The sequence below is a fragment of the Lipotes vexillifer genome, unplaced genomic scaffold, assembly GCF_000442215.2.
Source record: "Lipotes vexillifer unplaced genomic scaffold, Lipotes_vexillifer_v1.1 scaffold99, whole genome shotgun sequence".
In the NCBI taxonomy this organism is placed as follows: domain Eukaryota; kingdom Metazoa; phylum Chordata; class Mammalia; order Artiodactyla; family Lipotidae; genus Lipotes; species Lipotes vexillifer.
In genome coordinates this window covers 761,648-779,802 of record NW_006793908.1, presented here as the reverse complement: position 1 = coordinate 779,802, position 18,155 = coordinate 761,648, and the positions used below count along the sequence as shown (strand labels likewise).

Sequence of the window (18,155 nt, the reverse complement as noted above, 5' to 3'; positions counted from 1 at the left end):
CTGGGCTGGGCCTGCGCGTCCGGAGCCTGTGCTCCGCAAATGGGAGAGGCCACAACAGTGAGAGGCCCACATAACGCAAGAAAAAAAAAAAAAAAAACACTAATCTAGGTACAACTGTGACGGAGTTTTCTCAATTAAAGTCCCAAGTCAGCTGAACTTAAGACACAGAGATGATCTGGATGGGCTTAATCTAATCACGAGTCCCTTAAAACCAGAGAGTACTCTCAGGCTGGTAGCAAAAGAAAAAGAGAGAGTCAAAGTACAGGAAGGATTCCACATGCTGCTGATGTCTTTAAAATGGAAGATGCCACGTGATGAGGAATGAGGTGCTGCCTCTGGATGCTCGAGTGGGCCCCAGCTGATGGCAATGTGGGGATTGTGGACTCAAGTCCTACAAACACAAGAAACTGAATTCCGCCCATCCCAGGGTTGAGTTTGGAAGAGGACCCTGAATCCAGAGAACACATCCAGCCATCACTTTGATTTCAGCTGGAGCAGAGAACCCAGACACACCATGCTGGATTTCTGGGCTTCAGATCTATGAACTGATAAAATGGGAGTTGTTTTAAGCCCAGTTGGTGGTGATTTGTTACAAAGCAACAGAAAATTAATATACTGGGTGAAGCAGGTATCCAGTCTGCCAAATAATGATAAAATGAATAAACAGATGAGCTCTCACTATACCATTCCTACAAATGTCCATGTAAGAGCACAGCATAATGAAAAGCACATAAAAATTAGGAGCCAGCAGCCCTGGGGTCTAGTCCTGGCTCTGCCACTAAGTACTTGCAGGATTCAGCATGGAATTCATTCTCCTTCTTGGCCTTTCTTCTACAAATGAGGGAAATGTTCAAGCTGACTGTTAGGGTCTCCTCCAGCTCTGACATTCTGTGAGATGAATCATTCCTTATTACACGAGAAAAGTGAAAAGTGAACTAAAAACAAACGGGCACATTTTTCTCTATTATTTTACTTTCAAATGATACTCATCTTTTCCTGCGTACTAGTGTACCTGTGTCTCGGGTCACAATATTTAAAGAAGGTTGCAGAACAAAAATCTGCAATACTTCTTGTTGTAAATATATTCAACATATGATTGCCGCATTTATTTTTAGCACTGGTTGTAAGAGCACCTCAGAGGCTTTTCAATATCATAGTTAACTAAATATTTAGGCAGTCTACACAGCTCATCTTTGTGTAAAAGCTGAGTCAACACAATCCTAAAACTTATTTAAAACACAATCTGGATGTCAAATTAGGGGTTGGGGGGAGGGAAGATAGATATCTAAATACACAACTTAAAGCCTAAAAAATGTTCCCTGAATGAAAAATGACCATACATGTTTGGGGGCCTCTGTTCAAATTCTCATACGTATCCTTTGAATTTATCACTACTGATTCATATTTTAAAACAAACAGAGAGAGAAGGGCCCTTACATATATTCCCCTCTAATTTCAAATGTGCTCATGCCACGTTAAAGTTGCAAGTCATTCTGAACTGAAACACTATGAAATAAAAATCTCTCTAGAAAAGCTGTGTAGAGCTTATGTCGCAGTTCAAGTACTTTTCCACATTGGAAACCTGAGCATGTGCGAATGAAAAGATAATGTGTGAAAGTGGGAGGAATTATTGTGGGGAGAAGACACACACACACACAGAGAGAGAGAGAGAGAGAGAGAGAGAGAGGTTTTGCTGTGTTTAGATAAGCACAAGTCTCCTAAGCAGTTCAATTGCTAAATTCTCTGCACTTCAAGCTGAACTCTTGAGTTGTCACGTAAGAGTGCTGGAGGACTTCCTATAAAAAGCAGGGTGCGCTGCAATAAAAGAAGATACTTCCCAATACAGGGCAGCAGGGAATAAGAACAGGGCAGCACAGAAATCTAGATCAAACCAGAAAAGAGACCCTTCTTAGTGAGGAGGACCTGCCTGTCTGCGTGCATTGTGTGCATATATCAGAAGGAGGTCCTCGTTATCACAGGATAATTGGTACAAAATCAAAGCCACAAGGTGAATATCCCTAACATGGGGAACCAACATTTTATGATCAAATGGGGGACTTAGGTGGGGGTGAGGGGGTTGATGAGGACTTTATCTAGAAAAATGAAATAACAAATAATCAAAATAAGCTTCCTTTATATAAGATTTAACTTTTTTTTTAAAGAAGTTTTTAGAAAATCCCAGATTTATTAGCTTTTACATTCATGACAAAGTTGTATTTTACTTTGTTTTTTTACTTTTTATTTATTTTATTTTTGGGTGAGTTGGGTCTTCATTGCTGTGCGTGGGCTTTCTCTAGTTGCAACGAGCGGGGGCTACTCTTCACTGTGGTGCGTGGGCCTCTCATTGCAGTGGCTTCTCTTGTTGCGGAGCACAGGCTCTAGGCGCACAGGCTTCAGTAGTTGTGGCACACGGGCTCAGTAGTTGTGGCTCACGGGCTTAGCTGCTCTGCGCCATGCGGGATCTTCCCAGACCAGGGCTTGAACCCATGTCCCCTGGGACACTCAAAAAGGTCTCAATACCACTCAATATGACTCAATACCACTTCCGTGGACTTCATAAAATCCTGAAGCTTTTGTGAGATTTACAATTTCCCTGTGTCCTGCTTTTGAATATTTTATCTGCCATTCAGAGTGAGACCAGGACCCAGACAAGATGTCTCACAACAAACAAAAGTATGAAGGGAGGAGGACAATGGGTTAAGCTGTGACTAATTTTTTTACTGGTCTGTCATCAGTTAATGTTTTCAATGAATCGTAACCTCGGCTTCCATAGGTAAGCTCCTAACTTCAGGGACTCACATAATGAAAACACAGACAAATACTCCTACCCGCATAATTATGCCTAAAGCCGTGCCTAGCTTCATTATGCAGTGTGGGTTTAAGCATTCCCAACTAATCCTCAGTTGTCTTCTAAAGTAATAAGTACAAGAAGCCCTCCAGAGACTGTTCTAAAGAAATAACTGGGCTGGCTGGATTCCACTCCTTGCCAAAGCCAGGATTCTGGCATTCCGAGTGAGCCAAGCCAAGGAAGCAGCAAGCTTTACTAGGATTCACTCTGAGTATGCTGCATGGTGCACGGGGACAGCCTGAGACATGTCCTGGCCAGAGAGACAGGCTTCGAGGACACTAACATCTGGAACCGGTCATCATCTACTTCCACTCTCCCTTTTAGAGGCCTACAGAGTGTTTAGCGTTACTAACCTAAACAAGGTTCCTGACACAAAACATTGCAAGATGTCTTCTTCAGTCATTCCTTGGACAGCTTCCCCAACAGGGTCAAACGAGGACATGCTATTCTACAATGTGTGATGCTGGAGATTTGAACCTGGGCGTTTGCAGAGGATCCATAAACGCCCGTTAATATTATGCCGAAACTTCTTATTTGGATATATTCATTTTTCACATAGTCCACAGTATCCACTGGATTTTTAAAACAGTCTCTCATCTCCCTCCCCTGTTCCAATACCTCCTGTCTACATAATTTTCCTCCAGGCCAATCCCAGTACATCACTAGGAGTTTATATATAGACCATATTTCCTCAATTCTAGACACTTTTTTTCCCTGAAATTGGAATGCATCTCATAATCCTTGTTTATATTTAATAAAATGTTTCCTTCCTTCTGGCTCGCCGAAAGTGATTATTAAACTGATAGTGTGCCTCTGAATTGATGTCATTTAAGCTATATAGGAATTAGCCCTGTATCAAATATATCAGTAAACTGGCAAATTGCATGTTCCTAAACAAACAATAAAAAACCAAAAAGCCTAAGACGGATACTTCAGTGTCCCCATGAGGACACAGGGTGGGCATCAAAACACCTGAAACACAACTGAGCTGATGTCCTATCACCACTGGATACGAGTCAAGTTTCAAGCACTTTCTCAATGTATCCTGAGTGGACTACATCCCAGATACTGGGCTATTGGAAAAAGTTACTGATCTAGGCAGGAAGACCTGACAAGCTCCTAAGAGGGAGGATACAGAGATCCCAAAGGGTAGCTGGTAGGCTGAACTAACAAGGAAGCTGAGTGTTTTTAGGACAGAAAGAAAAGAGACCTAGGGAGAAAACAGGCCCAAATGAATGACTCCAGAAGGGCTGAGGTTGCACAGAGGGTAATTCATCAACTTGTCAGAAAACACATTATAACACAGAGGAGAGGTATCCTTGTGAATTTTCAATTATAAGAACAAAGGGACCCTACCAGAAGCCAAGAAGGTGGATGTAGGGACTCTGATATCAGGAGCAGAGGAAAAAACGCATAGCCTGATCTGAGCTCTAAATTGGTGAACATTATAATAAGTCCTCAGAAAAAAATCCCATTTATGGGGCATAACATTCTTCTACTTCCTAGGAAGAGTGCAATTAACAGATCTTGACTACCGTCTGGTAGTCTGTAATAACCACCCCAAAGTCTAGATGGCCTTTCCCAAAGATGGGCTGCAGAACTAGAACACGTAGTGTTCGCAAATCCCTTGTAAAAGCCCCTTTGTTTAGACACTTGCTGGCCTTGTACCATCTGTAAAAGGATAGGTGGAAACATGCCCCTCAGTGGTCCGAAGGTTCTGCAGGAATCTCTTGTACCAAACTGAGACAGCTCTGTAGCCCCATCCCAGGTGGACAGTTGAAGCTCACCTTCAGGCAGAGGGAATACCTAGTCACAGCACCTTACAGCAAAACTCTTTTGGCTGGTCTCTTGTCAACTGGTACTCCATCATAAGTCCCACCTCACAAAAAATAAAAAGAGAATTAAAGGACAGTCCTGTCCATATAAGACAGGCTGCCTCAATTTTGGCAAGTCCTGAAATACTGAACTAGCAGGACACAGACAGTGTCCCCCAGGGTCAGGACTTGAAGGGCCAGCCAGTTAGAGAGGATGGAGGTGGTGCAACCAGCAGGTGCTTGAAATAGGCTGGCAAAAGCTCCCAATTTATGGGAAATGAGGCTCTGAAGCTATGAAACACCACATCTATAAACATTTGGTGCACAGAGACTCTCTTGCGTGGAGGTTTTAAAAACAAAAAAAGTTGTTAAGTTTAAAACAACTAGCCACTGTAGTGCACAGGACTGGAAAAAGGTATGACAAGAGATGGGAAAAGGGAACTATTTATGGCAGGTGTCTACAAGGGCAGGTGTCTAATCTGTTGGCTTGTTAATTAATTCTCTCAATGCCTACATAGTGGCTGTACATACTTTATACCCAATACATGTTCACTGACGTGAACTCCAGAAGCTCAAAATGTTGAAGAGCAGCTTACATCCTCTCATGTGTCAATGAAGGAGAGGAGTGACAGTGGGGAGGGACATCCTAGGTGGTACGGGGTGCTCAGTTTATCAAGTTACACCACAGCACAACTTCAGTGCACTGGCTGGGGCAAGGTGTTAAAAGCTACATCCTCCTCTCCGTGCCATCTGGCTACTACCATCTTAATAAACACACACAAGCAAGCACAGTAACTGCCAAGTGCCAATGGGATCTCTATCGTAACTAGGCCTAGGATAAGTTGAACTAAAACAAGGGCAGATTCGCAGACCTTACAATCATGAAGTTGACTTCCTTGGTCAATAACTCAGACTGGCTGTCAATGCCAGAAACACAACACTTTGAAAAGAACAATGCAACCAAATAAGAAATAACATGCAGAAAAGAAAGAATCACCTTAAGGATTTCTTCTCTGAACTGGGAATAGAAACTGAAAGGAATAGAGCTGTTCAGGAAAAAGAAAATGCAATAGTGATTCTACTTTTCTTGCAAGCAAAACTTTTTCAAGCTATTCAAAAATTTAAAAGAATCACACCACTAGCCTGAGTATAATTGTTAATTGTGGCAGCCACAAAAAGGAAAATACAAGCACTAACCAAAATGAGGTAAATATCGGTATCAACCTAACATAGAAGCCCAATGGTGTGACTGAAAACTACCCCCCAATGCATGTGTGTACCCTCTCTCCCTCTGCCTCCGGTTCTCTGCCTGTCACCCTCCCTCCCTCTTTGTTTCTCTTGCACACAAACACACACTCACTCACTCTTCAAAGTTTGCCCTTTGTATAACTCATCTATAATAGAAATGTGGTTATATTTTATCTCTGGGCAAGCTCAAAATGCAAGCAGACAGTAGACAAATGCACTTAGCAGTAAAGCCTTCCAAAGTCTCCTTCATGGACCCAGACCAAACAATATGCCATTCCTTCACTGGGTATTAAGAAGAGAGAGCTGGGACTTCCCTGGCAGTCCAGTGGTTAACACTCAGCACTTCCACTGCCATGGGCCCAGGTTCAATCCCTGGTCAAGGAACTAAGATCCCACAAGCCGTGCAGTGCAGCAAAAAAAAAAAAACAACAACAAAAAGAAAAAAATAAAAAAGAGAGAGAGCCCTCCCCCAAATATTTATCCTCATGAAACAACCAGGTCCATATGAAATGACCAGGTGGCAGTGGACCACAGTGCCCCCTGACAAACTAAGAAACGCTATAAGCGTTTTTCCTTAGCACACCACATACAGACATCTTGCATGCCACTTCAGAGGATTCACAGACATTACTGTTACACCCCTCCTCTAGTCCATCCTCAGATCCCAGAGTTAGCATCCCTGTTCACCACATCAGTGCAAGTGACTCAAGTTCTAGCTACCTCCTCACACTTCAAACTTGCCTTCTGTGTCTAATTCCTCTGCTTGTACCAATCCTCTGTGGATTGTGATGAGTACACAGACCAAGTCAACTACATGGTGGATGGAGTTTAGAACAATCTACTGAACAGTCTTCAACCCAGTAAGAATACTGACTAATACACCTACCCAAAGAAATAGCAAACATTCCGTTTATGGTGAGAGTGATAACGGCTCTGGTCCTGAGCCCGCTCACACGGAGGAAAGTATTAATCACTAGGCCTCTGAGCCCTTTGCCAAAAAGACTGGACAGTAGTACACCCTAAGTAGCCCCATCATTCTGTCTGCCAAGATACTTCAATGGTATCTGGAAATTAAACCTCAGGACATTTCCGTGCTTGCTTAATGTACTGTCGCCATGTTGACATAAATGAACAAAACTGGCCTGACAACTTGAGAATCACATTTTTAGCCCCAAGGTTTTTTGTTTGTTTGTTTGCTTTTTAGCATTACTATTTTTGCTTTCTTGCTTTATATCCTATTCCAAACTCTGCTCCAAAAAATAAATAAAAATAAGCACATCATACTTAGGTTTTTATAAATCATTATAGTTCCACTGACTATAACTAACCCAAAAGGCAGTCAGTCTACAGTCAGGATAGATCTTGCAAGTCTCTAGACAATGATGTAATCTATGTGCAGGCATATATAAAATCTAAAAGTCTCTAGAATTCACTTTTAAGTGGACAGCTAATTTGTATAGAGTTGATGTGAAACAGGGTGTTATCTCCTCGAGTCTCATTAAGTACTATTACTCTCCCCAGTTTACAGCTGGGTAAACTGAGGTTCAGAGATGTTAGGCAAGTTGTTCAAGGGTCCATGGTAGAATCAGGATTCTAATTCAGATTGGCTGACTCCAAAACCCATGCATTAAACACTTTTCCTCCTACCAGTAAAGTGAACTAGGACAATAGGAATCCACTTGCATACACAGTGAAACCCATTTGTGGAATTACAATAAATGACTATTGCCAACTTCTCTACTGTACCTTATCATTGCAGGTATGTTTATGCATGCACGCACGTGCATGTGTGTATACACACGCACGCACACACTTTTTCTTAGGGTATATATTTTTTACGTTATAAATAAAGGGCCAAAGTAAAGAAATCATCTCAGGAAATGGAAGGCGAAGGTCAGCCCTAACCTATCGCTCTTGACTTCTTCAGCATGGCCACAAGGATGCTAGTGGTCACAGGTTCTCCTACAGCATATGGCAACCTGACCACTAAAAAACATAGCTCTGAGCACAATTATGCATTTTTCATAAATTAAAGGAAAGCCAGCAGCAAGAAGATACACACACACACACACACACACACACACACACACACACAATACACACACAAGTACATGGATATACTAATATTATATATACATATGTGTGTGTATCTATCTATCTGTATATAGATAGATACACATATGAATCCTAACTCTATCGTTAGTGCTACAGACAGTATACAACAGTTAGAATATTACAAATCTCTCAACCAATTCCAGATCTTTGTTCTCTAAGAAACCTTCTAACATGAGACTTTCTCTGATCCAGGACACTGACTTCTGCCACATACCAACAATCACTAAGAAATGGAGAAGAAATCCTGAGCAGCGCGGAAGTAAATGTAGTTAAATTCAAAGGCTGTGGCTAAAAAGAGAAACACACTCCTGGGTATTCTTTTCTTCATTCATTCACTCATTCAAAAAATATTTATTTAACATGGATTCTCAATCAATATGCTCAGTGATATTTGGCCTGGGGCTATTCTAGTACTAGAGATATAGGGAAGAACAAGAACACCAAGATCCTTGCCTTCACGGATTTCTATTTAGAGTGGCCCAATAGTGACCAGAACCCAAGACATTCAACAAATGAATTCAACTGTAGCGTATATAACAGAACCCAACTCAACTCACTGCCCCCAAGTTAATTCAATGAGTCATGAGTGCTTATTATGCACTCCAACCACTAAGCACTATAGGTAAATAATATTAAAGACAGAAAGACTATAATCGCTCTCTGCCATAAGTAAGTCAACATCCTCCTGAGATGACAACACACAGAGGTATGAACTAGGTGGAGAAACTGCCAAAGCCAGGTATCATAATCCATCCAGATGTCTGGCAGAGCCAACAACCACTAGGAGAAATATGGCATTCATTTCTGCAAAGTAGTTCCAAGAGGGAAAGTTTAAAAGTACTCCAACATATTTCAACACTAAGCATCCCCTCCCCACAAATAAAAAGACAAAACCAAAAACTCCACGTCCGTTTACGCCAAGAATGTTGATGATTTCCTTAGTCTGGCGGAAGTAAAGCTCTCTTAAGATTTATGGTAAAAGCAAAACTAATTAGCAATGATTAATTCTAATCTGAGGAATCTTAGCTCAGCTTCTGGTTCCCCTCACCCTCTTCCCTTTTTGCCTTTAAAAATAGAGGTAAAGATGGGGGGAAGCTTGCTTTTCTGGGCATTGGGTCAAGACCACACAGCACGCAGGAGCCATGGCAGCTGGCTGGGGCCTGGCCGGGGCCACTCTCCTTCTGCTCGGCCTTTGGCTGTAACCACTAGACCACACGTCTGTGCTATTTTCCCAATGACCAAAAGGAAAGATTTTTAAAACCATATTAGAAAAATGGCTTTGCTTTTCGGATTTGTTTACTTATTCTGGTGTTTTCTTCCAGGATGGTGGGCCAGGATTTTGGGGAACACACCTAAAAAGAATGCAGTCACAATGGTATCATGAGCCTTCCTAACTTGACCACATTGGAGCCCGATTCAGCAAACCCAAAGATAATCTCACAAAAAATGCTTATCTTGTTCCACACCTCACCACAACCTAACTCACAGACCTCCTAATATTCAAAATGCCTCCAAACCCTTCTTCCGTCCATATATTTCTAAAAAAATACCACCCTTGACTTAAATCACTAGGAAATATGACCACTTTCTGGCTTTTAGGGTATAAGAGAAGGCTGCAGAAATAGACCTAAGAACAGTTCAATCATTCTTCAAATGAACAAAGTCATTCAAAAAAAAAAAACCTCTCTTTTATCGACTGCCTTTCCTGCAGAAGAAAAAAAAAATGGAAACTACTCCAACCATAATGTCCACTCCCATGAATCCCTGCCATGATATCTGAAAGAAGGCCAACAGTAATTGGTGCTGCTGTGAGATGCAGGGGGTCCCGCTATGGAATGTCTATTAAGACCATACCTCTGGACGTCTGCTGATGGTAATGTTCCTTTAAAAAGCCAAACCTCTAAACTGTTCCAGGTTAAATGAAACTAAGGAGATGTGATAGAGTGGAAACCTGGATTAGAAAAAAATATTTTAGTGGGACAACTGGCAAAATTTGAGATCTGTAAAACAGATAATAATATTGCATCAATGTTAATTTCCTGGTTTGATAATTATACTGTGGTTACGAAAGATGTAACATTTGGGATACCTGTGTAAAGGGTACTCTGGAATTCTTTGTACTATTTCTGTGACATTTTTATAAGTCTGAAACAATGTTAAAATGAAAAGTTAAAAAAAACAAGCTAATACACAAACACACACACACACACACACACATATGTACAGCCTCTGATAAATTCTTGACTTGCAAAAACATCATCTTGCAGATGGAGGAAACAAAATAGGGAACTTTTAATTTGGCCTTAATTCTGACACAAATGAAAAACTAACTGGCGACAGAAGCCTTCAGAGTTACAGCCTCGCCTATGCCAACCTCTTCAGAGAAGGTCAAGCAGTAGTTAGCCTAGGCCACAAAAATGGAGGAAAGGGGCTTCCCTGGTGGTGCAGTGGTTGAGAGTCCGCCTGCCGATGCAGGGGACACGGGTTCGTGCCCCAGTCCGGGAGGATCCCACATGCCGTGGAGCGGCTGGGCCCGTGAGCCATGGCCACTGGGCCTGCGCGTCCGGAGCCTGTGCTCCGCAACGGGAGAGGCCACAACAGTGAGAGGCCCGCATACCGCAAAACAATAAATAAAATTTTTAAAAATTACTCTGATAAAGGATCTAGAGGCTTTACCTGACTGCCAGATGCATGCATGGCACAAAAAATGATTAATGGTCACTCAGCTAAATTCTGGTACAAGTAAGTGGATATGTATCTAAATGAACTATACAATCAAGGAATTCAAATAACTTCAAATCTACCCACACAGTCTCAAGTAACGGAAGCAACATGGTTCGCGAGGGAAAATAACCTCAGTCATCCTCAACCCCTCCCCTTAGTTTTGACTCTAGTTTTTCAACAAGTATTTGCTGAGTGCTTACGCTGGGCCAGCCGCTGTGCTCGGCAATGGGGAAACTGCAGCAAACAAATGAAATTTCTATGAATGTGGCCCTTCCTCATCTTGGTATCCTCATTGTTCATCAAGGTAATTGGTGGACAATCTATAAATGTTTGCTAAATGCTAAAAGAAGAATGCTTAGGACCCGAGTAAGCACCACCAGTGTGTTATTAAAGTGTAAGGTTCAAAAATCTTCTGGCCATCAACATTTCCATTTCTTAGAAGAGTTTCGTCAACTCTCCATCACAAAACAATTTCACCTAACCTCCTCCTCTTATCTCCCAACTTGTAGCTCAGGCCGGCCCCTCAATTAACTATTCTATGATTTTCATGAGAAACTGTTCTTCTAAAGGACATCTAACCAAAGGGAACAAGGAAAGATGTGAATATTATTAAATTTCTTTTAAGACTTGAGCACACTGGTGTGACAGTATATGTACTGTTATGAATTCTAGCTATATAAAAACACTCACATGATTCAAAGATGAAGCTTGCAACCAGCTTCTTAACTCAGTAAGAGAAAAAGAAACACAAACAAGTAACATGGAGGTATAATCCAATTTCCCAGCAGCTTGGGGCTGAGTGGGGGTGGGAGGTGGGGAAATGGAAAGTAAATTAGGAACCTTGCTTTCACACACTTCATCAGTTCACTCTATTGTGACATTACAAAGAGAGCCTTCACAAAATGGGCGGAAGTATGCTTCCAAACCACCCTTCTACTCAGAAAGAAGTGAGACCTGCATCACCACACAGGAGCTTAGCAATTCCACCCACACCTTCCTAACTATCCATACTCCTTTGATTGCTTATTTTACTAAGAAAGGAAAATGTAAGCATCAGCAGTAGAGTAATGAGCTGAGCCTGGCATACAAGTGGGATTACAAATTACCAGGCCTGGGCCGCATCGTAGCAAATGAGGCTAAAGATTACTTCATGCCTGTCCAACTCATAGCCTGAAAGTTCAGACTGACTGCTAAATGAAATTACATTTTCCATACTCGGGAAAGCAGTTCCTGCCCTGCACTTTGGCGAGCCCGGGCAAGGTGGGTAAGTAAACTCTGTGCTTAAATGAGCCAAGTAATTTAGAAACGAAGCTAGAAAGAGAATCCAGGTCTCCAAAGAGATAATAGTAAGAACTAACTTTTAAAGAGCACTTCACCATGTAGAGGCCTTGTGCTAAGCACTATACCTACAGGTTGGTCCTTACAAAACAATCTTATAGAAAGATACTATTATTATCACCATTTTGTAGGCAAAGAAACATGCTCAGAGGGACTAGGTCATTTTCCAGTGTTAGAGAGCTATTAGTGGTGAATAGGGATTTAAAGCCAGGCTGCCTGAGCCCACATTCTTAACCACCATGACATTCTGCCTCTGACCATGGGATCTCATGTGAACAGTCATCAATCTTATTTTTTCCTTTAAAAAACAGCTCACTCTTTTGGATATCAGGTGCAGACTGTAAGATGCAATGCAACTGCCCATTTATTCTATGAGTTCTTTAAGAACTCACGGACTGGAACTTGGGCTTAGCAGAGAAAGGTTGAGAGAAGGGCACACTTTGTTCGGTCTCAAAGTCCACAAGGACTAAAATGGAAGATTTCTTTAAAATGGAGGTGAGCAGTAGGAAGCCATGCTGTCTTGTCCACTTGCTAGTGGAGTGGTTTTTCCTTAGTCTCTCCGTTTTTCCCTTCTCCCATAGCAGCGGCCACAACAGAGGAGCTCCACTTAAAAAGGATGGGTAGATGCCATTCAACTATGACTTCCTAATAATTCAGAAGTGCATAGGTTGTAGTAAAGAGAGCACAGAGCTGGAAGCTAGGAGACCTGGATAACTGACCCAAGATCAACCACTGACTGGCCTTTTTAGGTAGTGTTCCCGCTTATATAAATAAGGGCGTGATACTGGCCTGGCTGTGGGCTTCATTCTGCTGCACAGTTAGGAGGTTGAGCCATATGAATTCGCCAATATCTGGCCATTTTTGACTTAGAAAAGTGGCAATTTCATAGCTTCAAACGAATATATGTATTTACACACAATCTTTGATGCTACACCACCTGTTTCTTCCCTCTTAATTTAATTCCACATAATTCAGGCACCTGCCAACTTTCTAACTTTCTGGATGTCAAAAGAGATTCAAGTACTGGCTCAAAGTGGAGAAATATTTAATTTTACTAAAGAATCTTTGGGTGTGAAGGAAGACTAATATCTCTAAAATGAGGAGGTGAGAAGCACTTCCAGACACATACCACTCATCACAGCTGCGGGAATATATGGGAACACAGTTTAAAGATTAGAGTGGTCCAGGTTCTGAGACTCCAGGTTACCCTATTAGTCCCACTGACATGCTGAGTCGTCTTTCCATATGGGGGAGAGAGAATAAAAAATACATCAGGTTGGGTGTATACGTGTTGGTAATGACGGCAGACCGGTACTGATTCTAATCTGCTTGTTTAATTTAGTGAACATGCTATGAGCAATATACAAAGAGAAAAGGAGAGAACTTCAGTTATAAGGAGCCGAGAGAACGGAAATTTGCTGTCTCTAAAATTTCTCCTGGTTGCAGTATTTATGCAGCTTGAACTAAGGTTCTGTGTCCCATTTAATATGGAAAGTCTATTCTCAAGCCTGAGACAGTGGCCACAGAATATTAAAATGAAAGCTTATGTGGCTGGAATGATGACTCTATAGCTTGTCAACCCAGATTTAGTAGAAAGTGAAGAAAATCCAGCAGAATCATTTCAACATCTGTAGGCCTTTTTTCTTTTCTTACCCTACTGCACTAGCTAGGACTTCAAGTACCATGCTGAATAAGAGTGGTAAGAGTGGACATCTTTGCCTGGTTCCCATTCTTAGGGAGAAAGCATCTAGCCTTTCACCATGAAGTATGATGTTCAGGGTAAACTTGTGGTTTTCACTCCTGGCCAAGTATCAAAGAACAAGCTTTCTGAACTGAAAATTTAATGGAGTATAGATAACAGAGCTGGGAGAAACCGTGTCATTTTTGCCTACCTCATGTCTACTGCCCTTCCTCACATAAGAATACTTTGATTTCTCCTCAGGGGAAGCCAACCTTCCTCCACCGTTTATACAGCTCTAGTGCAGTGGGCGGGTGAGTCACATCTGGTCAATTCACCTATCCCATCCTCTAGTCGAAGTATTTAGTCCACTAAAATTCAAATATGGGACTTCTTTGGAATTATTAGGCAAAGCTCTCTTTCTACTATACTTAGAGACCAGGGATATCAGGCCATGACTGAAATTTGGCCTTCTACCGGTTTTTATAAATAAAGTTTTATTGAAATGCAGCCACACTCATTCATTTACATATTGTCTACGGTTGCTTTTGAGCTACAAGAGCAAAGCTGAATAGCTGCCATAGTGTCTATGCAGCCCCCAAAGCTTAAACTACTTACTCTCTGGCCCATTACAGAAAAAATTTCCTGGCTCCTGTTCTTGATAATAAGATGTAAGCCTGGAACAGTTAGGAAGCATATCACCACTACATAGAAAGAACCTCTTGGAAATGAAGCCAATACAAAAGAAGAAACCGACTCCAAATATTATGGAAGCCCCTGGATTCAGATGGGCCAGAACTACTATACCCCAATATTTTTCAGTTATGTAAGCCAATGATTCCAGCTTTTTCTCAGACAAATTTGAATTGGGTTTCCTTCATTTGAATTCGAATTCATCACATGGATCAAAACCATAATGCTCATTATAGAAACACAACTCTAATTTCTTCCTCCATTACATATCCATCAATAATATAAAGACATTTGACTTTTCTTTAGACTAGAATGTCACTGGGTGCTAAAAACTGTAATTTATTTAACAATTAACTAAAACATTGTAAAATCAACTGATTCGGGGTCATTTACGGTTTTTTTTCCAACCAACCATCCTGAGGTGTTATTGAACAACGCAAGAACAAAAAGGGTGGAAACCAAGATTACCAACGGCTCCAAAAAAATAAATAAATAAAATATCCAACACTGAATAATCAATCACAGAACAACCGAGCTGTAAGTATAAAAACAAAAGATAGGTGCTGCCATTAACACCTCCCTGAAGTAAGGGAAATACTCTAAGATCAGCTAGAGAAAGAGGTTTCTGCTCCCTCACCAAAGCCAAAACTCCCAAGGGGACAGCTTTAACTAATTAGGGAGATGGTGATTAAAGCCGGAGCTGCTAATTGTCTACTGGGTATATGTCTCCGGTAATGCTCCCTAGAGGCTCTCAGCAATGGGAGACAAAATTAGGCCTAATGTTCCTGCCAATTATACTGTCATCACATTTCTGTATTTCTCTCTCTCTTTAGGAAACTTAAAAGCACACGGAGGTGTGGTTTTCAATGCAAACTCTATGCTGCTGAGAGGAAATAAATTTATATTATGTTTAGAAAACAATTATTTGTGCTTAAACTTGTTTTAATGTGCACATTCTGGAGCAAGGAGATGTCTATCTCAACAGCACACTTTCCATCTGCAGAGGCCAGATGTTAATCTACAGGAAAACTAAGGTGGTTAAGTAAGAAAACCAAGCATAGGCAGACAGAGAGCAAATATCAAGTGGTGGGAGAGGGCGGTGGGGAGGCTTAAAATGCAGTGAGTGGAGCAGTTTTAGAACTCCAGCTAACCGAGGGAACACACACACACACACACACACACACACACACGAACACACACACACACACACACACACATGAGAGAGCACACACACACACACACACACACACACACACACACACACACACACACACACACACACACACACACACACACACACACACACACAAGTGGGTTTTTCACTCATACGAAGAATAGTATCTGCCCTGACAGGATTTTTCTTCCTGGGTATTTCCTCCCCTACGAGTTGAAGAAACATTCAAGAGAGTCAGAGAAAGTACTGTTAAGAATGTACTGAGCGAGGACTCTTAGAAGGCAATTTGGCATTTTACCTCTATTAAAGATGAAAACCAAAGACATTTAGGGCTAGATATGGGTTCTAATTCTAGCTTTGCCACTGTGGTGGAAACTGTGAGGCACCCCACAGTTTCTGTTCTTCCTCCTTGAAGTGATAAGATCCCCTGGGCACCGGCTGGGCCCATGGCTGCCTATGTTCAACCTACTTTTCCCATCCTTCTTGGTAGATATATGTGGCCATGTAATTATTTGGGGGCCAACAGAAGTGAGGTGTGCATCTTCTGGCTCCCAGATGCTCTCATCTCCATTATCTGCCTGGAAAATGGAAATGTATGGAACATGGAAAGCCATGAGTTGAGGATGGCACTGATACCAACCAGGGTTCTTGGCCTTCCCCAGTCAACAGAAATTGACTAGAGGCCAGACAAGAAATTCAGGCAAGGCTTTATTGGGTCCACTGCTGCAGCAGGTGAGGGGGAGTGAGAACAAGTAACAGGTCCCTGAGGGGGGTCGAGATTGCTCCTTATATGGGGTGAGGGTAGGGGTGTGTCCAGGGGTCAGGCTGGAGGGGTAGCTCAGGTGGTTTGTCCACCCCTTAGGTGGTGTTGTGTGCAGGCAGCATGCGCAGTACCGGGCTTTTGCTCCTGACCCCCTGCTTTTGCTCTGGGTTCTTCAAAAGTGGCCATGAGGTTTTTGGCCTCTTTTTATCTTTTGTCCAGAATTTGCCCCAACTGCGCATGCACCCAGTTATTTTCAGTCCCTTATAGCTTCTTTGTATTTTGTTGCTCGAGAAGAGGTGTGTCCAGGTGCAAGCACTGCAGCAAAGGGCCCCAGGTTCCAGCCTGTCTCAGCACAATGACCCTGTTAGGCACAGACTGCTCACTTCTGAACTCTGAGACAGAAATAAATCTCTATCTTATTTAAGCCACTGCACTTTGAAGTCTCTCTGTTACAGCGACCTAGCCTGTACCCTAGTAATATAGCCACTTACAATCTGTATAACTTGGGGCAAGTTATTTAACCTCCTTAAAGTTTCGGTTTCCTCATCCGTGAAATGGAATCATAACATTTACTTTGTAAGGCACTAAGAGGAATAAATGGGTTAAGAGATGTCATGTGCTAAATCTGTGCCTTACACACAACTAACAGTAGGTGACAATAGCAAAGATATGAAGGACTACTTAGGAAACTGCTTCCAAAGGCCTATGACATCAAGCAGCCATTGTGCCCACAAAGCCCCGAAGGTAGAAATGTGTATCTGCTTTTGAGAGAGCTATCAAAAGTTATCAGTAACAAAGTATTCAGGGAAAATCAGGGGTATCCTGTATTTTAGCCCAGCAGAAGAATTAAGATTAAATAATGTTTAATTAACTAGAGTTTAGCAAACTGCACCTAAATCTTTAAATAGTTCTTTAAATCTTGCTCTGTGTTATTAAATGTTATACAAACACTAGTTATTTGCTTATGCTTAGTTGCCTGTATTGAGTTCCATGTTTGGATACAAAATACCTCAGTAGAAAATGACATGAATCGATACAGACCACCTAACCAGGGTAGGCTAAGAAAGAGACACACAAATGAACTGGAATCATCTATACTGGACACCCCACTTGATGCACAGAGTTCTACAGTCAATGGAGGCTATGCATGCCTCATGTCCCTTGCACATATTTCCCCCTTTTGACAGTGCCTTCATAAGTGATCATTATTGGTCCAATTACTGGCCGTCTGACAATGTGGATTCTCTTTATCTTTTACTGGTAGGACATGGTTAGACCGTACTCTTACGACTTCTGTAACCTTGAGATTTGCTGAATACTCGGGTTGAGATCCTTGGCCGCAAATTAAGATGACTACTGTGACTCTAGGGACTTCCCCCAAGGTTTTTCCGTGGGTTTCTCATGTCACAAGATGCAGAAAACCCACAAGATTACATCACCCAGCAAAGACCAGCATCTCTGAAATGGGAGCATGGATCACATTACCAGGCTTAACTCCTTTCGTGGGCCCGGGTAATCCCCCTACTTATAATGGGATGTGAGCCAACTACGGCAATGGGAGGCTGAACCAGAGGGCAATGAGTAAAGGTTCTGCACCATCTGTATACACTTTTATCATCATCTAACCTGTTAAAATGGATCTGAGGTAACACTTTGCGCTGCACTTTGTGGAGGCATCGATAGGTATTCAGTAAGTCAGACTGGACTGTGCTTCCTCTAAGAGTCCTCGGGGCGCTACAATTGCCTCGGTGAAGCGGGGG

General features: G+C 42.0%; 1 protein-coding gene across 2 annotated transcripts in view; it reads right to left on the bottom strand.

Annotated features, from left to right (window-relative positions):
• The window catches only part of ARHGAP26 (Rho GTPase activating protein 26), a 518,529-nt gene that overhangs the window by 322,006 nt on the left and 178,368 nt on the right, over positions 1-18,155 (bottom strand). The window lies entirely within an intron of this gene.